This window comes from Puma concolor, chromosome E4, assembly GCF_028749965.1.
Source record: "Puma concolor isolate L17-30 chromosome E4, mPumCon1.1.hap2, whole genome shotgun sequence".
NCBI classification, from domain to species: domain Eukaryota; kingdom Metazoa; phylum Chordata; class Mammalia; order Carnivora; family Felidae; genus Puma; species Puma concolor.
The window spans coordinates 2,743,307-2,766,724 of NC_141683.1; the positions used below are offsets into that span (position 1 = coordinate 2,743,307).

The following is a 23,418-nucleotide window of genomic DNA, read 5'->3' on the forward strand; positions in this document are numbered from 1 at the left end:
AGGGCTCCTGGGTGGGGGCTGGTCACATCAGAAAGACAGAGCCCTGATTAGAAGCTGCTAATCTGTTTCTCCAGAGAGGGGAGAGGGGTTGGAAATGGACGTAATGATCCATCGTGCCTGCGTTGAGGAAGTCTCCATACAATCCTAGAGGTATGGGGTTCTAGAGCTGCCAGGTGGGTGAATAGTCGGAGGAGTGGGGGGAGGGGCCGCCTGGACAGGGCATGAGGCCCTGCACCCCTTCCCCCTCACCTCACCCCACACATCTCTTCTGGTACCCTGTATCGTTGCCTTTAGTAAGCTGGTGAACAGTAATTATTTTCTCAGTCTTGTGAGCTGTTCTAGCAAATTAATTGAACCCAAAGAAGGAGTCACGGGAACTTCTAATTTATAAGTGATCAGTCAGAAACACCGGAAACACCCTAGATGTTTGCTGGCCTCTGGAGTGGGGGGCGGTCTGGTGGGAGCGAGCCCTTGCTGACAAGGGAGCATAAGGCAAGCTGAGGGCCAAACACAATCTAGCCCCCTCCTTATAGGTATCCATACCACCCGCCCCCCCACCCCAAGTGGGATGTGTGTTTACCCACACCCCCCAGGTGGGATGCGTGACATTCCTCAGGCTCTCCTAGCCACCCAAGGACAAAGGAAAGGACAGAAAATAAACCTCTAACTGGTAGAGATCACAGTCCTGCAGGAAGTGAGTCTCTATCACTTTGCAAATGTCTTCGTAAATTACAAGAAAAAGGCAATCCCATCAACGGCCTAATCTCCAGAAACCTATAGACTCAGTTTCCTGGAGCCTCAACGTCACCCTCCCCTGCACAGTGATGTGGGAACAAAGGCAGAAAGAAATGGCAGGTGAGATTAAATTTCCTTCTGACCTGCAGCCCATCGACAAATACTTGTGGCAATGCAGAGCGTAACATTTCTCCAGGAAGCCCCTACTGTCGTAATATTAATGCCTCACTAGAGGGAAAACAACCTTAGCCTGACCACAGCAAGGCCCCTGGCATCATAAGAGTCCTCTTTAGCAGATGAAAGTCCTTCTGGAGGCTTCCCTTTGGCCTTTTCCTCCCCCAACTCCATAGTACGTAACCACTCAGTCCTCACAACCCCAGGGCAGCCCTTCCTACCCATAGGCCCTGTCCCTGTGCTTTACTAAAATCACCTTAAAAAAATTTTTTTTTTACATTTATTTACTTTTGAGAGACAGAGAGAGACAGAGCACGAGTGGGGGAGGGGCAGAGAGAGAAGGAGACACAGAATCCGAAGCAGGCTCCAGGCTCCGAGCTGTCAGCACAGAGCCTGACGCGGGGCTCGAACTTACGGACCGTGAGATCGTGACCTGAGCCGAAGTCGGACACTCAACCGACGGAGCCACCCAGGTGCCCCAATAAAATCCCTTTTTGCACCAAAGATGTCTCAAGAATTCTTTGTTGGCCCTCAGCTCCGACCCTCCCCCGCCATTTCCCAAACCTCATCATTACCCTGTGGGATCTGACACTCTGTCCATGTAGGTAGTGTCATAACTGAACTGAACTATAGGACAGACACCCGGGGTCACAGCACAGTGCTTGGTGCGGGAGAGACACCTGTCCCCCCACGCCTGGTGTCAGAGTGCTGTGAGTGGGGGGGCAGCAGGGAGGTGAGGGCTAGGCAGAGACACATGGAGAGAGAGAAAGAGAGAGAGAGAGAGAGAGAGAGAGAGACAGAGAGACAGACAGACATGCCTGCCCAGTCATGCAGAGCAGTCGAGCTGAGAAGCAGTAGTTAGTGAGGAAGTGACTCAAGGCTGCAACCACCCATCACTCACAAATGCCACAGGATGTCCTGCTCAGGGCACACCCAGGGCCTGTATCCCACACAGGTTCCTGGGGCTGGAACCACACTGAAGCCACTTGGGTGGCCTCTGTCCTGCAGCTCTGGGCTCCCTCTGTCTCCTCCTGTGGTCCCAGGGATGAGGGAGCGTAAGGCCAGCTGAGACCCGTAAAACCCCTTGCAAACCCTCCTTCCCTCCTTGGGTGGGATGCGGGTGACATTGCTCAGGCAGTCCCCACTGCCCGAGAACAAAGGAGAAGGGAAAAACAATGGCTAACGATCGAGAACACAGTCCTGCGGGACAGGAGTCTCCATCAGTTTGCTACTGTTTTAAATATTTACAAGAAGGCTTTTTTTTTTTTTTTTTTTTTTTTTCATTTCGTTGTCTGATTGCTGAGTCTGGGACTTCCAACAGTAGGTTAAACAACAGCGGTGAGAGTGGACATCCCTGTCGTGTTCCTGATCTCAGGGGGAACGCTCTCGGCTTTCCCCATGGAGGATATTAGCTGTGAGCTTTTCATGTATGGCTTTTATGATGTTTAAGTATATTCCTTCCAATCCTGACTGTCTTGAAGGTTTTTATTCAGAAAGGATGTTGAATTTTGTCAAATGCTTTTTCTGCATCCGTTGACAGGATCGTATGGTTCTTATCTTTTCTTTTACTAATGTGGCGTATCACATCGATTGATTTGCGAATGTTGAACCAGCCCTGCAGCCCAGGAATGAATCCCACGTGATCATGGCGAATAATTCTTTCTTTATGCTATTGAATTCAATTTGCTAGTATCTTGTTGAGAATTTTTGCATCCATGTTCATCAGGGATATTGGCCCGTAATTCTCCTTTCTCGTGGGGACTCTGTCTGGTTTGGGAATCAAGGTAATGCTGGCTTCCTAGAATGAGTCTGGAAGTTTTCCTTCCATTTCTATTTTTTGGAGCAGCTTGAGAAGGATAGGTATTGACTATGCTTTAGATAGCTGGTAGAATTCCCCAGGGAAGCCATCTGGCCCAGGATGTTTATTTGTTGGGAGATTTTTGATAACTGATTCCATTTCTTCACTAGTTATGGGTCTGTTCAAAATTTCTATTTCTTCCCGTTTGGGTTTTGATAGTGTGTGGGTGTCTAGGAATTTGTCCATTTCTTCCAGTTTGTGGCATATAATTTTTCATAGTATTCTCTGATAACTGTTTGTATTTCTGAGGGATCGGTTGTGATAAACCAATTTTCATTTGCGATTTTATCTATTTGGGTCCTCCCTTTTCTTTTTAAAAAAGAATTTTTTTTTAACGTTTATTTATTTTTGAGACAGACAGAGACACAGCATGAACGGGGGAGGGGCAGAGAGAGAGGGAGACACAGAATCAGAAGCAGGCTCCAGGCTCTGAGCCATCAGCCCAGAGCCCGACACGGGGCTCGAACTTACGGACCGTGAGATCGTGACCTGAGCTGAAGTCGGACGCTTAACCGACTGAGCCACCCAGGCGCCCCCTCCCTTTTCTTTTTGAGAAGCCTGGCTAGAGGTTTATCAATTTTGTTTATTTTTTCAAAAAACCAGCTCTTAGTTTCATTGATCTGTTCCACTGTTGTTTGTTTTTTGTTTGTTTGTTTTTTGCACTGTTGGTGGGAATGCAAACTGGTGCAGCCGCTCTGGAAAACAGTGTGGAGTTTCCTCAAAAAATTAAAAATAGAACTACCCTACGACCCACCAATAGGAATTTATCCTGCTAGGAATTGACCCAAGGGATACAGGAGTGCTGATGCACAGGGGCACTTGTACCCCAATGTTTATAGCAGCACTCTCAACAATAGCCAAATTATGGAAAGAGCCCAAATGTCCATCAACCGAGGAATGGATAAAGAAGATGTGGTTTATATATACAACGGGATAATACTTGGCAATGAGAAAGAATTAAATCCTGCCATTTGCAGCAACGTGGATGGAACTGGAGGGTATTATGCTGAGTGAAATAAGTCAGCCAGAAAAAGACAGATACCATATGTTTTCACTCCTATGTGGATATTGAGAAACTTAACAGAAGACCATGGGGGAGGGGAAAGGGAAAAAAATACTAGTGTGTGTAACACTGTATATTAGCCGATTTGACAATAAATTATATATAAAAAAATAAGGTTGATTTTGTCTGATGTAAAAAAAATTATAAAGTTTTCTACGCTCTTTCAGAAAAAACAATATTTACAAGAAAAAAGGCGATCTCCAGAAATCTATAGACTCCATTTCCTGGAGCCCTAACAGCACCCGCCCCTCCGCCGTGCTGTGGGGAACAAAGGCAGGAAGAAAATGTAGATAAAATTAAATTTATAACCTGCAGCCCGTTGATAAATACTTGAGGCAAATACAGAGTAGAACGTTTCTCCAGGAACCCTCCTGTCCTAAGGTTAATGTCTTACCAGAGGGAAAACAACCTTCGCTTGACAACAGCAGGACTCTGGTATCTTACGAGTCCTCTTTAGCTCAGCAAAGTCCTTCCGGAGGGGCGCCTGGGTGGCTCAGTCCGTTACGCGTCCGACTTCGGCTCAGGTCATGATCTCGCTGGCCCTGAGGTCGAGCCCTGCGTGGGGGTCTGTGCTGACAGCTCGGAGCCTGGAGCTGCTTTGGACACAGATGTCTCCCTCCTCCATGCAGGCTCCGTCTCTGTCTCTCTCTCAAAACTAAATAAAACATTAAAGGTTAAAAAAAAAAAGTCCTTCTGGAAACCTCCCCCTCCCTTTTTATTTACCTCCTCCAACACCTAAGTATATAATTAATCACTCCTCAGGACCCCAGTGCAGCTCTTTCTGCCCGGGCTCCTGGGGCTCTGGTCCTTCTAGCCCCAAGTCCCTCCAGACCTTGAGAAGCCACAGTGGGGGAGAGGGGAGGCCAGGCCTGCCCCAGGCCAGCCTCTCTCTTTTCTCACACCCCCAGCCAGAGGAAACAGGCCTGTGGCTGCAAGTCAGAAGCCTCTGAGGTCCACAGAGGCCCTTTGCCGACCACAGCCGCCCCCCTGCACAGCCTGCGTCACAAACGGGCCACAAACGGGCCACAAACGGGCCACGAACGGGCCAGTGCCTCCAGGGCGGCCCAGACCCGCAAGGTTGCTGACCTCAGAAGCCCAGGCTGGTCTCCCCACAGGGCCCCGGGGACCCTGAGAGACGGTGAGCTGGAGGAGCCCCGAGGAAACCGCCCTCCTTCCACCCGGGGCTTGAAGGCCGTTCTCCCAGGCCACTTTCCTCCTTGCTCTCAACCACCCATCAGCCATTCCGGCGACATCTCCTCACAACCCAGAGAAGCCCACCGGTGCCCACTCCCCATGCAGGAGACCCACACGGGACACCAGCCCTTCCTGCCCTGCTTCCTTTGTCACAGGATTCTGGTGGGTCTGGGCTGGGCGGGTTCTCGGCATCTCTCTTCGCGGGGCGGGGAAGGGCAGACCATGACACCCCTTCAGGCCTCTGCCCACCCCAGGGGCGCAGGCCCCATCACAGGGTCCCTCAGGGAGAGGGTGGGCTCTATGGATCCCTACCCGCAGCCCCTGAGAACATGCCCGTGGATCTTTGAGCCCCCTCCATGGGGACACAGAGGGGACAAGAGACCCAGATGGAGAGTTAACTGGGAAATAGCTCCCCACTCGGAGGGGTCCGTCCCGGTCCCTTACACCTGAGAGGGACCCCCCGCAGCCCCGTTGCCCACCTGCCCCCACCCCCTGGGCTAAGCCCGTCCCTCCCACTCGGGTTGAATATCTGCTCACCCCTCCATAAGCAGCTCAAATGACCCCAGCAGCCTGCCCCAGTGCTCTTGCCCTCCCCCTTCTGGGGGGATCCCCAGGTTGGTGGCAGGAGATCATGACCCTGAGCTGGAGAATGCGCCCTGGGCAACATGGCTTCTGTGCTGACCCGCGGGCTTCGGGCTGGAAACCCTCCTGGACCGGGGCCACAGTCAGCTGCTGGGAGAGCGGCTTTAGGACCAGACCCAGTGAGAATCTCATCTTTTTCACTCATTCCCTGCATGTCCGGGGACAAATGGCTCCATGGACCTGAGCCAGTGAGCTCTCAACACGGAGGGATTTGGAGACGCTCCAGGGGTCACTGGGTTAATCTCCGGGACTGTGTGGGGCCAGTGAGGTCATCAATGCTCCAGAAAGCCTCCAATTGTATCCAGAATGCCCGTCTCCAGGAGAAACCTCCTGCGTCCGGAATGTGTTGGCTTTACTCCTGAGCAGATTCCCAGCAGCTGCCCATCCAGACTCTACATTTTTCCTTTTTCCCACCCTGTACTTCCCTCTGCCTCCACTTTCCAGGTTCATGGTCCTTGCCTCGGTTTCTTTGAAGAAATGTCCCAAGAGCCTCCGTATTCCTCTGCCTCTGAAAGTCGGATTAAACCTGTCCCACGTGCTTGTGTGAAATCACCGGCTGAACCTGCAGCAGCCCCGTCCCGTCCGGGAGGGTCCTGGTGAAGAATCGGGCTGGGACCCAGAGCGGGGCTCCCCTGGGAGAACCTGGTCCCGTTCCTGGAAGGGATCCTGAGCAAGCCTCCCGGGAGGGGAGCCGTGTGGACCGCAGACACAGCTGTGTCCCTGGGGACCCGGGGGAAGGGGCCCGGACTCGCTGGGGGAAGGGGTGGTAGGAGGAGGCTGGGAAGCAGGTCGGTTCCACAGACGGAGCAGACAGAGTGGGGACGTCCCGCCTCCTGGGGAGCCCGGCCCTCGTCATGCTGGGGCGGGGGGCGGGGGGCGGGGCACAGGCCTCGAGCGTGCCCCGCGTGCAGGGCCCTGTGCAGGGGGCTCCGCGCCTTCTCCAGGACCCCCTGTGGCTCCGCGGCTCTCTCCTCCCCACCTGCTCTACAGAGGTGCCGGCACCCGCACCAGGACTCGCGGGAAGAAGGTCGGGATCGAGTGGGAGGGGCCGCAGGTGACAGACCACAGGCTCTGTGACCGGCCTTGTGTGCACCCCCAGAACAGGCCAACTCGGCCATCCCGTTCCTGCTGCCTATGGAGGTGGTCCAACTGGAGACAGGCGGCAAGGGCTCACGTCTGGGGACGGGGACTTTGGGATTCGTGAGGCCACAGGGAGACTCCTGGGGGCCGGGGCGTCCCTGTCCTGACCCCTGCTGCTTATGTGGAGTGTTTCCTTAATTCATTCACCTATAGGTTTATGCTGTGATCTCTCTGTATTATTCCCACAACTGGGAAGGTCTTTTTTAATTAAATTAAATTAAATTAATTAATTTAATTTAATTTAATTTTTTTATTCTTTTTTTTTTTTAAAGGGAGGGTCTTTTTTTTTTTTTTTTTAACGTTTTTATTTATTTTTTTTGGGACAGAGAGAGACAGAGCATGAACGGGGGAGGGGCAGAGAGAGAGGGAGACACAGAATCGGAAACAGGCTCCAGGCTCCGAGCCATCAGCCCAGAGCCCGACGCGGGGCTCGAACTCACGGACCGCGAGATCGTGACCTGGCTGAAGTCGGACGCTTAACCGACTGCGCCACCCAGGCGCCCCAAAGGGAGGGTCTTTAACAGAGAACACTGTGGCAACTTTTGAGCATAAATTGTTCCCAATATTTTTGGTTTTTCCGCCTTGGGATTTATTCACAGATGTGAGTGACGAGGCACATGCTGGGAACAATTCACACTTCTCCCTACTCACCGCACTTGTGTGTCTAGAACACCAGCAACTTGGAACATGAGCCCCAGGTTTCTGAGCTGCTTGTATTTTCTCTTTTCTGATTTTCTACACTCATCCCTGAACATGATCCACTGGAAAATCCCGTCATATTTGGGTGGTGAGATCACTACATTTTGCGGAGAGAGGGTCCCTGAGGGAGAAACTACTAAGGACTCAGGGGGGCCTGGGGGAACCGGAGGGGCCACGGCCCCCTTCTTCCAGAGCCTGTGAGGACCTGCTGTCCCTGCGGACGAGGAGCCGTGCACGTCCTTCCGTTTGGGGCCACTTGTCCTGCTCCACAGCAGCGGCTCCTGTGCCACCGGGACCCGGAGCCAGCCCCTCCCTACCCCCCCCCCACCCGGGGCAGGAGCAGGTGCACGGGGTGGGGGGCAACGGTGCAAATATAAACGTCACGCAGGGGGAGTAAGCAGAGGGATGGGGGAGACAGCATACAGGCAGGGGTGCGGAAAGGGGGTGAGAGCTGAGTTTGGCTCCGGGGTGGGAGGGGCGGAAAGGTCCAGGGACTCACAGAGAGTCCCTGGGAAGGAGAAGCCTCGTCATTGGGGGGGGGGGGGGGGGGGGTGCTAGATTGGAGAGACGGGAAGGGACCCCCAAGGCCTGGTGCCCGGCTCAGCGCGGAGCTTTGTCCTGAAAGTGGCGTCTCCCAGGCAGGCGACGAGCGGACGCTGGCGTAGCAGGAGCCCATAGCACCTCTGCTCCAAAAGACAGGAGTGAGAATTCCGCGCCCCTCGTGCCGGGAAACCCGGACGAGAGCATTGCCGCCGTTCCCGCTGGAGTCGGACCCTGAACAGGTCAGCAGGGACCCGTCTGCTGCGTCTCCCCCATTTCTCTGACCTCGTGCCCCACCCCCACTCTGAGGAGCCTCCCGCAGAACTCACCCTCCCCGCTCGCACCCGGAGTCCCCGATGCAGGTAACCCGGGTGCCTGCGTGTGGACACGCTGAGCCACAGCGGCCTGGCCGGGCCGGGCCGGGCTCTCCCTCCAGCCCCTTCTCTCTGTCCCCACAGGGCAGCTCCGCTCCTGTCTGGTGACCCCTGTTTGGTCTCAGCGGCAGGACCACGTGCAGGCACCGACCGCGAGCTGTTCAGGGTGGACCGTCTGCCCCCAACCGGACCCTCCCACGGTGGACTCGGTCCTTCCACGCCTGCTCCTGAGCTCCTACTGGGTGCACAGACCCCTGCCGGAAGCCCCCAGCCCGGGCTCCGCCCCCCTCACTGTACTGGGAGGAGAAAGGCAGTGGGCGGTGCCCACAACACAGAGGGGGAGGGGCTCTGGAGAAAAGAGCAGGTGCGGGGGGGGGGGGGGGGGGCTCAGGGCCTGGGAGTGTGGTTTCGAGGTCACACCAGGAGGTCGGAGCGGCCTCCCCACGACGCCTCTGAGAGGAGACCAGAGGAGGTGAGGAGTGACCGTGGACATCTGGGGAGCTGCTCCCCGGGCAGAGGTGACAGCCCGTGTCATGGCCTCAGGCGGGACCTGGGCTGTTGTGCTCCAGGAGCCAGAGGTCAGGTGCCCAGAGCATACGTGAGCCCAGACAGGACAGTTGGGAGATTGGGATCAGACAGGTATCAGGGAGCCAGATCGGGTGCATCCTGACCTAGAATCCTGGCATCCCAGGGCCAGAAGGGCCTCGGAGCTGCCCCATAACCCACCACCCGCTGGACGGCTGAGGAACCAGGCAACAGGAGGGACGCGCGCCCCGAGGCACCCGGAGAGAACTTGTCCCCTGAACGCCTTGCTCAGACCCGGGTCTGGCCGGAGCTGACCTGGCCTGGCCCGGTGCAGGGCTGTGCCGTCCACCTTCAGGGTCCAGGAGAGACCTGCTCCCTGGGCCCTGCAGGCGGGGCTGGGAGACCGGGCCGCGCGCGGCCGCCGCTGCAGCTCCTTCCGCCAGGGGGCGCTGCCGGCACAGCTTTGCCCGCAGGCCCTGCACCTGCTGAGGCTGAGACTCAGGGGCGCCCCTGGCCCGCGCCCTGACCCTGACCCTGACCCTGACCCTGACCGCAGCCCAGCCGGTGCGCAGGGCCCTTCCCAGCCTCGCTGCCCGGGTCTCCGTGTCTGCCTCCGGTTGGGCCCCTGGAAGAGGCCTGAGGGCAGCCAGCCTGGTTTGCAGGGCGGAGCGGGGAGGGGGATGAGGAAGGGCGGCCCCAGGGCGGCCTGGGCAGGTGCAGGGTGCACAGTCAGCTTGTCCCCCGCGCTCCCTGGGGCTGGCCCTTGTCGGTTCCTCTTGTGTTTGCCGCTGCGGGTTCCCCGGGGGCTCATTGGGAGCCAGGGAACAGGGCAGGGGGCCTGGGGGTGAGGTCAGAGCAGAGTGCAGGGAAGAGTGGGGTGACAGGCGGCCCTTAACCTGCCAGAACCACTGGGAAAGGTGCCATGGCCCCACCCCCACTCACAGGGCTTGTCCCTCTCAAAGACAACAGCCCAAGAAGGGGAAACTGAGGCACCAGAGGACAGGGCCGGCTGCCAGGTGCCCTCCTCTCCTGCCCCTCATTCCTGGGTGTCCTGGATGAGAGGCGTGTGGAGGACACCCCTCCGGCCCTGCTCTGTGGACACACTGGGTTTCCAGGGGGGGGGTTCGGGGGGGGATTGCTGCTGCCACACCCCCCTGATCAAGGCTGTAGGTCCGGGCCACACCCGCCTGCACACACCTGCTGGGAGAGCCGAGGCGGCCCACACCTCGTCCACCTCACTGCTGGACAGCTGACGACAGGGACGGGCAGGACAGGGCGATGCAGGCGGAGGTCAGCACGGGGTGTCTCCCACCCGTGACCCCAGCGCCTCCTCTCTCTCCTGCCCCCACCCGGCCTGGCTCTCTGGGCCTTGAGGCCTCCCCTGCAGATCTGAACTTTTGTGTGTCTTACTAGCTGGCCCGAGGCTACGAATAAGGCATCTCTCAGGCTGACTGTGCCCTGTGTGCAGAACAACCCGTGTCCCTGGACCTGAGGTCCCAGAGCTGGGGGTGGGGTGCCCTCAGGGTCCTCAGTCTTTCCTCTTTAAATTCTTCCTTCCTCTGCCTGGATTCTGCTGCTAGGTCAGCCCCCCAGGCCCCCCGATGCTGGGAAGGGGGCGCCCACGGGCCGGCCCCACAGGTTGGTCCCGGGGACGAGGCGGTACCAGGTTCTGGTCCAGGTTCTGGTCTTACCAGTTTGCAGACAGGAACGAGAGTATGGACACCACATTAACAACACAGGGAAACACTATGTGTGACTACACGTTAATCCATTTTAAAATGTAAGTCAAATACTGCCTTTCTAGGAAATCGTACTGGCAAAACTCTTTTAAGAAGGGGCAGGAATCCTGGGGAAACCCACTGACTTATAAGAAGTTAGAAAGTTGGCTTCCGGGCACCCCTCGCACAGCCACCCTCAGGGCTCTCTGAGAATGGTGCCTAATGCTGGGGTCACACTCTGTGTGGCACCACGGTGGTGTGGTCTGGGGACAAGGGAGCCGGTGTGGATGTCTCCGTATCTCCAGGAAAAAACCCAGCAGGACTCCCTGGACGGCTCCCTGTCCCCATGGGGTCCCTGACCCTAACCAGGAAGCCACAGTGACCATTGGGTGGCAAAGAGGAGAGAATCAGGCTGGGGGAAGACCCTAGTGGAGCGGCTGTCTCCCCGTTGAGAAATACTCATGTCATCATTTCCCCGAGGCCCGGGTAGGAAGGAGGCACAGCTCAGAGAGAAGAGCATTATTTCAAATAGTGGCCGTGTTTCCAGCCCCCAACTGGAGGTCGGAAGACTTTGCATGGGGTGGGGGCGGACAGTGAGCGCCACAGAGGGTCCCCCGCTTTGTGCGTCCCAGAGGGGACGGCATCTCGGGGCTACTGGGACCCTGTGTGCACTTAGTAGCTCTGAACTCAGGCTTCTTACCTGGCCTCCCCGAGCCTCGGTTCCTCACAGGCAGAAGCAGGGTAGGGTGACCCAGACTTGGTAGCCTGGCCTCCGCACTTGGCCCCAAAGTCCCCCGGGGTGGAGAGAGGGGCTGAGCTCTGCAGTCAGACCCCCTGGGTCCCCAAGTCTGGTTCTGCCACCTTTGGCCCTAAGATTTGGGGCACATTGTCCCAGATCCCGGAACACCGGCTGTCCCTTCCTGAGCTTTGTTTTGCCTCACCCGTCGAATGGAGAGAATGACACCTAAGCCAGATGTTACTTGGGACATCAAATGACCCAGTGCAGCTTCCGAGCAGGGCCTGACACGGGGACCCAGCTCCCTCGTGTGTGTGGAGTGACATGTCGTTTCCTTATTGACAGTTTTTCTCATGATCCAGCAGTTTACGAATAGAGAAGGGGTTCCCGTGGGGCCTGAGGGGTTGAGGTGACCCAGGGACGGCGCCCGTTCCTACGCACCCCCCGCCTCTGTCCTCCGTGCACGCAAAGGGCAGGGCTGCGTGGAGTGAGCAGAAACGGGTCAGGTGCACGAGCAGGAAGGACGGTCGTCCTCACAGGTGCAGACACATGCAAATAAGATTCTGCTCGCCCTGTTTGCCTAGCAAAGGAGCACAGTCGGGTCTGTTTTGTTGACAGTCCTGAGTGCAGGGACACCCAGCACACTTGCTCCACTCCTGCCCAGCCCCCGGCCCTCCCTGTGCCCATCCCCCCCACCCCCTGCCCCTATTGCCCTGGCTGTCCCCGCCCTGCCATCGCTTCCTACCCCCCACCCCACCCCCCACTTTGAATCTGTTGCCACCAACTGGTGGCACCAACTGGCCTCCCCCCACCTGCTGAGCTACAGGCGTATGGATTTGAAAAATAAGTTTTTGTTTTTCTGATGAGAATAATCCATGTTGATTATTTAAAATTTGGAAAAACAGGGGCGCCTGGGTGGCGCAGTCGGTTGAGCGTCCGACTTCAGCCAGGTCATGATCTCGCGGTCCGGGAGTTCGAGCCCCGCGTCGGGCTCTGGGCTGATGGCTCGGAGCCTGGAGCCTGTTTCCGATTCTGTGTCTCCCTCTCTCTCTGCCCCTCCCCCGTTCATGCTCTGTCTCTCTCTGTCCAAAAATAAATAAATGTTAAAAAAATAAAATAAAATAAAATTTGGAAAAACATAGAAACTGACACAGAAGAACGAAAACCACTTGTTATCATGCCTCCCAGAGCCAATCTTTGTTGAGTCATAATGGACACACAGTGTGGTGACTGTATGCACGTTGTGAAAATGTCACCACACCAGGACAGTTAGCACCTCCACACCTCGCGTCATGGTGGTGCCGTGACACGCAGGGTCCGCCCTCTCAGTGCCCTTCTGGTCTGTAGCACAGTGGCATTTTCTTTTTCTTAATGTCGGCTATTATTTTTTTTTTTTTAATGTTTTTAACGTTTGTTTATTTTTGAGACAGGGAGCATGAACGGGGGAGGGGCAGAGAGACAGGGAGACACAGAATCAGAAGCAGGCTCCAGGCTCCAAGCTGTCAGCACAGAGCCTGACGTGGGACTCGAACTCACGGACTGTGAGATCGTGATCTGAGCTGAAGTTGGACTGAGCCAACTGAGCCACCCAGGCGCCCCGGCTATTATTTTTTTTAAGTTTGTTTATTTTGAGAGGGAGAGACAGCACGAGCAGGGGAGGGGCAGAGAGAGAGGGAGGGAGAGAGAGAAGCCCAAGCAGGCTCCTCCCTGTCATCGTAGAGCTGGATACGGGGCGAGGACCCACAGACCGTGAGATCGTGACCCGAGCCGAGGTCGGACGCCCAACCGACTGAGTCACCCAGGCGTCCCTATAACGCGGCGGTATTAATTTCAGTCACCAGGCTGTGCCTTAGATCCCGGGACTTACTCATTTCAGCCCTGCAAGTGTGAGCTGCCTCCCCACCCCAGCCCGTGCTGCTGGCAACCACGCTCTAGTCTAGGGCTGGGCGTTCCGCTTTTAGTCTTGCTTTTTTAAAAAGTTTTTATTTAAATTCCGGTTGATTAACACACAGTGTATTGTTGGTTTCAGGTGTGCAATGTGGCGATTCAACGTTTCCTTACGTGGCCCCGGTGCTGATCACGGGTGAGTGTAACAGGTGTGGATCCACACGTAAGTGAGCGCATCGAGTCTGTCTTTCTCTCTGTCGCACTTAGTTCGCCTAACACATGGCCCTCGACGTCCGTCCGTGTGGTCATGAAACGGCCACCTCCTTCTTTTTGTGGCTGACTAGGACTCCCTGTGGTGTGTATGCCCCGTGATCTGCCCATCCCGCTCTGGACCCTGGGGTGCGCGCGCGTCTTGGCCGTTGCGACTATGCCGCCGTGAATGTGGGGAGGGGGCAGAGTCTCCGAAATCTGGATTCCAGTGCCCTCAGGTAAATAGCCAGGCGTGACACTGTGGGGTCGTACGGCATTTCTATGTTTTAGTTTTTGGGGAAACTCCACAGTGTTTTCCACAGTGGCTGTGCCAGTTTGCCCCTCGTGTCTTCGCCCGTTGCCCCTTGTGTCTTTGATTCCAGCTACGCTACCGGGCGGGAGGTGATTTCGTGGTTTTGATTTGCGTTTCCCTGAGGAAATGCATGTTGAGCTGGGCCGTCTGGACGTCCCCTCAGAACAGTTCTCCTCAGGGCCTCTGCCCATTATTTAGTCATAGGCATTCACATACAGTTCCTCTCGGTATATTTTCCTGTACATTTTAAAATAAAATGAAAACAAAAAAGCTAGCCTTTTAGATAAAGTACTGGTCTCCAAAGTGTGTTATATGAGATGATCCAGTGAGGGATGCAAAGAAAATACAAGAATGTCTATTTATACTTTCATTTTGATCAGGGGAAAAAAACCCCACTTCGAGCATGTAATAGAATTTCACTGGCACCCTGGCCTGATCTGTCTGTTACCCAGTGACAGCAAACAGCCCCGGGAGGAGCCCTCCCACCCACTGGCTGGACTCCAGATTCTTGCTGTCTGGGGGGCACGGATATCACTGACCGAACCAGCACAAAAAGGTGGCGTTGCCGAGAAAGATCCCCTCCCAGGATTCATGGCTTGAAGACAGCACACTTAAGTGAAGAAGAAGAAAAACCAGAGCTGGCTTGTCCCACGCCTGGCATGAGCTCTCCATCTGCACACTATGATGCAAAACAGACCACCAACTGAATCGGACAAGGAGCTCATCACAGATTCAGACTTGTTTAGATCTCCAGGATGAGATCTCTCTGACTAGCCCCCAAATGTATTTCTAACAGACCCGGATGTTTGTTGTGACGTTGCCTTAAAATAGACGAGGAATGTAAACAGTCTAAGCTTCCCTACCTTCCCTAGGCCTGAATCCTTGAATTCAAAAATCCAAACTTGCACAATATTCAAGAAGACGGAAGTATGGCTGTGCGCCTACTCCCGTCATACGTCTCTTCTAAACCCATTCTGAGCCTTGAGGGATTAGCTAATGTTGTACGAAACCATCACAAACTGTAAGATCTTAACATATTGTTTGTTTCCTGGGTATGGATATCTTATATTTTCCAGGTTGTAATTTTTGGTGTGTGCTTTAAAATGTGCAATTCCCAAATTGACAAATATATCGTGAGATTGTCTGCTTAAAATCTTTTAACATACGTTTTGCAATCTTGCCATAAAATTGATGAACCACCAACATAGACTTTATTTCTTTGCCTCTCTACCTCCTAAAGATTTGGAAGGTTAACATCCCATTTTCAATTTTTTAAAAATTTGTTTTATTTACGTTGAGAGAGAGAGAGAGAGAGAGAGCAAGAGGGGGAGGGGTAGAGAGAGAGAGTCCTCAGCAGGTTCTGTGCCGTCAGCGCAGAGCTCGACGTGGGGCTCGATCTCACCGACCTCGAGATCATGACCTGATCAGAAATCAAGGGTCTGATGCCTAACTGACTGATGCTCTGGGCGCCCTTCCTAGTTTAATTTTAATTTTACTAGTGGTGTCCTGTAAATACTAAATAAGGAATTTACATCTACTCTGTCTCTCGTTATTGACGCTACGAACAGACCTCTATTTCTGTTCCTGGGTTTCGTGAGAACGAATCCCATTTTGTTTCTCCTACTTCTCCTACAGTTTTTGCTGATGTAACTTGGGGTTTTACACAGTTTATACTTCTTGAGTCTTGTGTACTTTGTGTCTTCCTTTCCAGACATTTAGAAATATTAGAATTACACGTCTGGTTCCCTAGCAGCCGGGGAGGCACGTGCTGAACTAGACCCAAGTTTAGTTTCGCTATGAGACAGAGGTTGAGGGTCGGGATCTTGCGTGCTGAGCTGGGGGTCGGACGCAGAAAGCCTCAGGAAAGTGGGAGCTAGGGGTGTTTAGGCTGCTAACGTTATTCTAAAGCAATGTTACAACCAATATCTGTGTCTTTTAGAAAGATAGTAGTGCCCCCTCACCCACGGGAGATGCGTCCCGAGACCCCCGGTGATGCCTGAGGCCACAGAGTCCCAAACCCCATGGAGACTGTAGTCGCTCCTGTGCACACACACCTGTGATGAAGGTTGATTTACAAGTCAGGCACAGAGATTAATGATACTAATTAACGAAAACAGGACAATCATAACCTTGCACTATCATAAAAGCTACGTGTATGTGCTTTCTCTCTCAAAATATCTCACTGTCCTGCACTCACTCTCCTCCTTCCGAGGATGGTGTCAGATGATAAAATGCCCGTGTGACGAGGGGAAGGGAGGCGAAGGACGCAGGCGTTGTGATATGGCGTTAGGCTACGGCTGTCACAGGGAGAGTCATCTGCCTCCCGACTGTGATGACAGCAGAGAGTGAAACCACGAACAAGGGGGCCTACTATACTCTCCGTATTCTGGACTCTCTCTACTGTACTCTCGTGGGCTGCCGTGAGAGAGATCTAATCGTGGTGACCTAAACAAATGATGGGGTTGTTTTTCTCTGGTGTTCAGAAAAAGCCTGTAGGCAAGCAGGTCAGGGCAGGAGTGGTGACTCTGCGAAGCATCGAGGTCCCAGGCTACTTGTATTTTTCTGTTCCTCGGTGTGTGGCTTCTGTCCTCAAGGTCGCAAAATGGCTGCTCTAACTCTAGCCATCTTGTTGCAAGTTCCAGACGCCACAAAGAAGAAAAGAGGGGGAGGGTGAGAAGGCTTTTCCTCGAGCTCCCCCCACGGAATTCCTGTATTTCATCAGCCCTCCCTTGTCGTACAAAGGTCTGGGAAGTGTCAGTTTCCAACAGTGTATGTGAGTTCCCTTTTTTCCACAGCCTTGTCAACACTGAACATGATTATCCTGACTGTCAATTTGATATATGGAAGTGGTATTCTCTTCCACTTCTTTTTTTGTTTAAGTTTATTTATTTATTTTGAGAGACAGAGAGCATGCACATGAGTGGGGGATAGGGAGAGAGAGAGAGAGAGAGAGAGACAGAGAGAGAGAGAAAGAGGGAGACAATCCCAGGAAGGCGCCACACTATCAGCACAGAGCCTGGCTTGGGGTTTGAACTCACGAACCGTGAGCTCATGACCCGAGCCCGGAATCAGCAGTCGGACGATCAACCGACTGAGCCCCCCAGGTGCCCCTCTCTTTCACTTCTTATTTCGGTGATGATCTGTGAATTTGAGCATGTTTTTGAAAGTCAGCTTGCTGTCTCTGGCAAAAAGGAATTTGTGCAGGGAAAAGCCTCCTCTCTTCTCCACCATCCATACCCCCCCTCGCCCCCCATCCCAACTGGCCACACAAGACTTGACTTGTAGAGGGTGTTCAGGCCTGGGGACGTATGACAAGTGGACTGAGGCAAGGCGGACAGGTTCTGTGACAAAGCCTCTGAGGGAGAAACCGAGATTCTTCTGGACAGAGTCAAATTCAAACTAAGGAGAAAAGACCAAGGGCGATGCTTGCTGGGCGGAGTCACGAACTCTGGATGAGGAGAGACAGAGAAGTGGTTGTTTACGAGGCTCTGGGAAATTTGATTCCATTCCCATATGTGGTTCCTGAGGAGCCGGTCTGTCTGGGGTCGTGTCCCCAGCGGGGAGGAGCGGCCATGGAGGGAGGAGGGAGGACGTCAGCTCAGTCCCCGCTGAAGGCTTGGCTGATCCACGCTGCTGCAGGGTCATCCAGCCTGCAGGGGAGGGGGGGATGGTAAGCAGGCGCCTTTTGAGCTCCTCTCCAACATAAAAGCCCTCGCACCCCGATGAATGACACGTGTGTCACTGAAAAACCAATGCCTGGAGTTTATCTCCTCCAGCGCCTCTTGGAACGTCATCTTTAATGTAACTTGATTGAACTTGGCCTGAATCCCTCTTTCACAGCCCGCGACGACCACAGGCCATCAGACCGGTAATGTTTGAGGTCCGCAGCCTCGCTGTCCTGCCCATGGCTTCTCCGCTGCGGACCCCAGGTACGCGCGTTGCACAGGTGCCCCGTGTGCACCCTGCAGAAGTGCTCGCCTGGGCTAATCCACCGGCTGGTGCGGTGACCCCAGCGGCATCTGGAGGCCGCGGCAGGGCAGGGGGGGAGGGGGGCTGCCCGCGTGCCTGACCGCCTCGGTGCCAGGGCGACCGCTCCCGACAAGTGGCCCCCCTCACGGGCGGTCCAGCCTCCGCACTCTGACTGCTTGTCTCCTCCTCCGGCCGGTCAGCCTTCTTCAACCTCTGCAGTCCTGGTGGACGCCATTCTGTCCGTCCCATCACGTCATCGTGGAGGAGTCCTATAGGTCCTCGCACATTCCGTCTCCCGAGGGGGGAGAGGGGACGACCGACCACCATGTTCGCCTGTGACACGGGGCTGCCCTGTGCTGTGGGATCTCGCACTCTGTCCTCTCTCCAAGGGCGGTGCAGAACTCTTCTCTGGGCACCTGCCACGGTCCTGTAACTTTGTGGTCCCTTATGGCTCTGGCCCTGAGGGGCACCGGCTTGTCAAATACGGCTTTATCTGTCCAACCCAGCCCGGCGGGGTCTCCCTGTACCCACAGGAGGGGCTGGGGGTTCAAGCTGTGATGTGTGCAACTGTCGTTTGATCCAACCCAGCAGCTCCCGGGCCTTAGAGCCGGTCGCTCACACGGCCTGCCTGCGGAAGGTCAGGGCCACCCCTGGGATCACAGCCCGTGCACTGGCAGAGGGCGCCCTTTGGTAGATGCTCTTCCCCTTTCAGGGGGAGAAGAGTTTATCGACGAAGGTCTTTTACCGGTCGGTCTGAAACTACCCCTCACTCGGACACCCCGTTTCCTGGCTTGGATTCCTGGACTCCCAGGTGGGGTCTGCTTCCGGTGTCGGTGTTAATAACACCCTGTTTTGCCTTGACTCAAAACAAGCCATTAGGGACTTTCCGCCTTCCCGGCTGCAGGCAGGGCTCGGGTTGTCCGAATCTACTCCACACACCCCACGACTCCCAGGCGCTGAGAGCAGTGCTCCGTCCCGTGACAGCTCCCTGCCCCAGCCCGCGTGCACGGAGATGAGTGAGCGGCCATTGTATGGGACGGCGCCCCTTACACAGTGGGTCTGAGGCCCCTTCCGGGCCCGGAGGTGGACGCTGTCCGTCCTTCCCTCAGAAGGCTGCTCCGCACAAATGTAACTTCAGGGGCTCAACGTACCCGCGGTGCCCCCTCCCCGCCCCGGTCCCTGAACCCCACCGATGTCCCCACCCAACCCAGCCATCGACGAATTACCACCAACCTTTCTTCCTCTTCAAACAGCTGCCCCGAGAACAGTAATTTGGAGGCCCGTCTGGTGAGGTCCGGGACTCCTCCGTCAGACTCCCTTGCAGATTCTGTAAGAGGCCCTACCCTCACCCCAGCCAGATCACATCCATCATCCCCCAAGATCTTATTTTCTTAAGGGAAAAGTGCAGAACTTCCAGAAGTGATTCTATGTGGTCTAGAGGCAAGATGTTATTAAATGCTGAGTACATGTGGTATAGGATTTGGCATCTACTTCTCCTTGCTCATATTATATATGCCTCAATTCTGATCTTTGAATGTCTGCCTCCTCCCTGGTCTATCTTTCTTTTTTCTTTGCAGCTTAAAATTATAGTAAAATATATATAACATAATATTATTTTAACCATTCATAGGTATACAACCCAGTGGCATTAAATACATTCACAATGTTGTGTAACCTTCAATATCATTTATACCCCAAACCTTTTAATGATTTGTAACAAAAAGTCTGTGCCCATTAAATGATGACTCCCCCCCCCCCAAAAAAAAAAAGCTACGTGACTTTTTGTCAGTCTCCAGTAAGCAAATCCCTCTGACCTCTGCATGTGTGGAGGCCTCTCCTGCCCTGTGGTTGATGTGTGGTCAGAAACCTAACAACTTTTGTGGCGCCTGGGTGGCTCAGTCGGTTAAACGGCCGACTTCGGCTCAGGTCATGATCTCGCGGTTCGTGGGTTCGAGCCCCGCGTCGGGCTCTGTGCTGACAGCTCAGAGCCTGGAGCCTGATTCAGATTCTGTGTGTCAATCTCTCTCTCTGACCCTCCCCCGTTCATGCTCTGTCTCTCTCTTTCTCAAAAATAAATAAACGTTAAAAAAAAATTTAAAAAGAAACCTAACAACTTGCAACCCAGACATGGGGGTGCCTGGGCGGCTCGGTCGGCTAAGTGCCTGACTCTTGATTTCAGCTCAGGGCCCGGTCTCACTGTTCGTGGGTTCGAGCCCCGCGTCCGGCTCAGTGCCGACAGCACAGGGCTTGCTTGGGATTCTTTCTCTGCCCCTATCCCGCTCACGCTCTCAATCTCTCTAAAGAAATAAATAAACTTAAAAAAAAAAATTAACCGAGACACGGTCTCTCATACGGACCTTGCAGTCTTTCTCTAACCCGCCCCCCTCTCCTCCGAACCACACTGTGGTGTGCCTTCGGTCGTTGGCACGGCCCCGTATCTGCTGCTCATGGGACCAGGTGTCCCCTGGCCTGGGGGCGGCTCCCCCCAGTGGCCGTCAGTCTTCAGGAGACTCTGTTCCATCAGGGGAAGCAGGTGGGAGGCCCCCAGCAGCGCAGGGCTGGCCACAGGCCTCCTTCCCCTCCCAGGGATGTCTCTGATTTCGGAAGGAGTCGTGGCTCCGAGGGGTCAACACCACTGTCTGGCCGACAGCTTCGTAAGTGACTTGTTGCTTCATAAGTGACCTGACGCTCAACACAGCAAGCTCCAAGTGTGCTCAGAGGACCGGACTTCACGGCAGAGTGGAGCTTGCTGTGTTGAGCGTTTAACCATGTGGGGACACAGGCCGCGTGGATCTGCGTTTGTCCTCTGCCCTGGCTCCACCAACAGACCCGGTCTGAGCAGCAGGGCAGGCACATCGGGGCTGCAAGGGTCCTGCTGGAGCCTGCTCTCGTGTGCAAGCTCCACTCGCAATGTGACCAGATGCGCCCGCTGGTGTGGTCTCGTGGTTCAGAAAACACGCGGCTGAGGGCCGTCATCGGGTTACATGGTCATTTGGTGTGGCCCATGGTCTGGCGCTAAGTGCCTGCTCGAGTCCGATACCCTCTCCGTGGGAGGAGAGGTGCTTTCCACGGAAATAGTGGTTCTCTTACCCCAGAGGAACCTCTGAGTTTTCTTCTGTCAAGAAGGGTCGGGTCTCAAGATCACGTCAAAGCCCCGTGGCTCCAACACCACAGGGCCGATGGCAGGGCCACATACATTGTAGCCCCAGCCGGAGAACCTTCTCTTGTCTTCCAAGTGGGGGTGATGTGTGAGTGGAGTGACGTTGCACACCCGTTGTGACACGCTCGTCAGAGTCACAAACCCTTGGAAAGCCTGGTGTCTCCTTCCCTATGAAGGGGCAAAAAGTGACAGTTTGCTTTCGCCTGGAGGGATGTGCTGATGTTCCCTAAGTGACTGGACCCCTAGAACCTGTAACAGAATGTGAGGAACCTTGGTTTTCAGGAGACTTACGGTCCACGTCCTGGTGCTTTGCTGCGGCCCAGGGCTCCAGGGTACCCGCTACGTCCTTCTCACTTGCTTGCATCACAGGCCGGATGCCCGTGGTGGGTCCGCATGACGGCAGATGGACTGAGACTTGGCCCCAGCAGCAGAAGCCGCGTTCCCACGGCCGGATGCACCCCGAGCAGGTCTGCTCCTAGGAGAAGGGGGGCACACCCAGGAGAGAGATCCGCACCCAAGCTCGATCTGGTCGCTGTTTGCAGAAGAAATAAGGGAGGCAGGAACTTTAGGCTCCTAGAGACGCTCCCGGGGGAGAGTTGACCGGGACCCACCATCCGGTCTATCCCATTAAAGCCCATGTGGAAGGTGGGAAGGGGGGAGAGGGCAGAGGGAGTCGAGGCGCCAGGACCCTGGCACTGGGCGGCCCCGGCCAGGACCGGGGCCCTGTCCCCTCCACCCTGGATGGGGACGCGGGAGGAGGGAATGAGGTCAACTGAGCATCCCAGGGCTCATCCACCCGGATTTCGCCTCCTGCATCATGGAGCCACTCACTTCCCGCCCTGCAGCCCTGTAACTGGACGGTCGGAGCCGCACCCCCCGGAGGCCACGTGTCCAACGCCTTCTCAGGGCCTCTGCACCTCTAGTGTCCTCCAGCCTTCCTCGGCGGCCTGTGGCTTCAGGCAGGCGGGTAGAGCCGGACCCCGGCTCCCGGCTCCACGTTCGTTCCTGTTCGTCTGCCTCCCCCTCTCGCTGCCGCCCCTTTGACCGTTTTCAGCAGTGTTTTCTAAAACACTCAGCACAGGAACATCCTCTCCCGCAAGCAGGAGCAACACCATCGCCTCCGTTCTCCTTGTCCCACAGCTGAGCAGGAGCAGGCGGGGGGGACCGTCCCCTCGTGACCTCGAGGCTCCCTCCCCTCACCCCTCCGCCCTCTTCCTCCAGTTCCGGGGCACGGTTTTCACGGAGCGGCCGAGGTCCCGCCGGGACAGAAGGTCCCCCGGGAGTCCACTCAGGCTGGGTGGACGCCTGGGACAAGGGAACCGTGACTCTCGCTGGGACGGTCAGTCGGAGTGGGAGAAAAGCAGGGAGAAAAGAGGGCGAGGGAGACGATCTCAGGAAAATCAGCCGCCGGGAGAACCAAAGGCCCGAGTGCGCAGCGGGGAGAGAGATTTGTGTGGGGCCTTCAGTGTGGGCGCCGGGACGGGGTAGGAGCAGGACAGGCAGGGCGTGGCCAGGGGGCGCCTCGGCCGGGGGCGGACGGGCAGCTGCACACACGGCTGGGGGTCAGCTCCCTCTGCGACCACACTTCCCGTCTGGCTCGACAGAGCTGGGTTCACAGTCAAAGGATAGGAACAGACATGCCGTGGCGTCCCTCCGGGTTCTCCAGGGAAGCAGAGTTAAAGGGATGCTTGCAAGTCTAGAGAGAGTCATTGTACAGGTTTGGCTCACATTCTTAGAGAGGCTGGCGGGCCTGGAGTCTGCAGGGAGGGGAACCAGGCTGAGACAAGGGAAGATCTGCTGTTGAGGTTCAGGCCAAATGTCATCAGCCTGGACACACAGGGAAGAGCCAGCCAGTGCTGGAGGTCTCGTCCCCTGACCGTCTGCTGCAGAAATCTTTCCTCCTCAGGGGAGGTCAGACTTGGCAGCTTCCAGGCCTTCACCCGATGAGATGCGGCTCACCCACGTTGTGGAGGGCAGCCTGCTCTACTCAGAGTTTATCCTTTTCAGTTTATCTCATCCCACATGTCCTCACGGAAACATCGAGAATGATACTTGACCGCAATTCTCGGCACTGTGGCCCAGCCGGGTGACGTATAAAATGAACCACCAGATCGCACAAACACGAATCCAAAGAAACGCAGAAAGGCTAAATAAAATCAGAGAAAGAAGACTTCAGAGCCCGGGAAGTTACCAGGGGCAAAGGAGAAGAGTGGACAATGACGGAAGGTCGGTTCAGCAAGACGTGACGAGAACCCCCGACGTGTGCCCACCTGAAGAGGGCACGTGGTGCCATGGCACCAAATACACGTGGCAAAATGGCAGAACTGAAAGGAGGAACAGGTGCGTCCACCATCGCAGCCAGAGGGCCCAGCACTCCCGTCCCGGCAGCGCGGCGAGAGGCGGACAGTCAGCAAGGACACGCGACGCTGAACACGACCACGA

At 55.4% G+C, this 23,418-nt stretch overlaps 1 long non-coding RNA gene across 1 annotated transcript; it reads left to right on the forward strand.

The window, feature by feature from the left end:
• Positions 1-12,552: 12,552 nt before the first annotated feature.
• LOC147572223 (uncharacterized) lies at positions 12,553-15,050 on the forward strand. The gene is made up of 2 exons (XR_015245752.1): positions 12,553-13,284; positions 13,428-15,050. It is a non-coding gene; the product is annotated as an uncharacterized LOC147572223 (long non-coding RNA).
• The last annotated feature ends 8,368 nt before the right edge of the window (positions 15,051-23,418 follow it).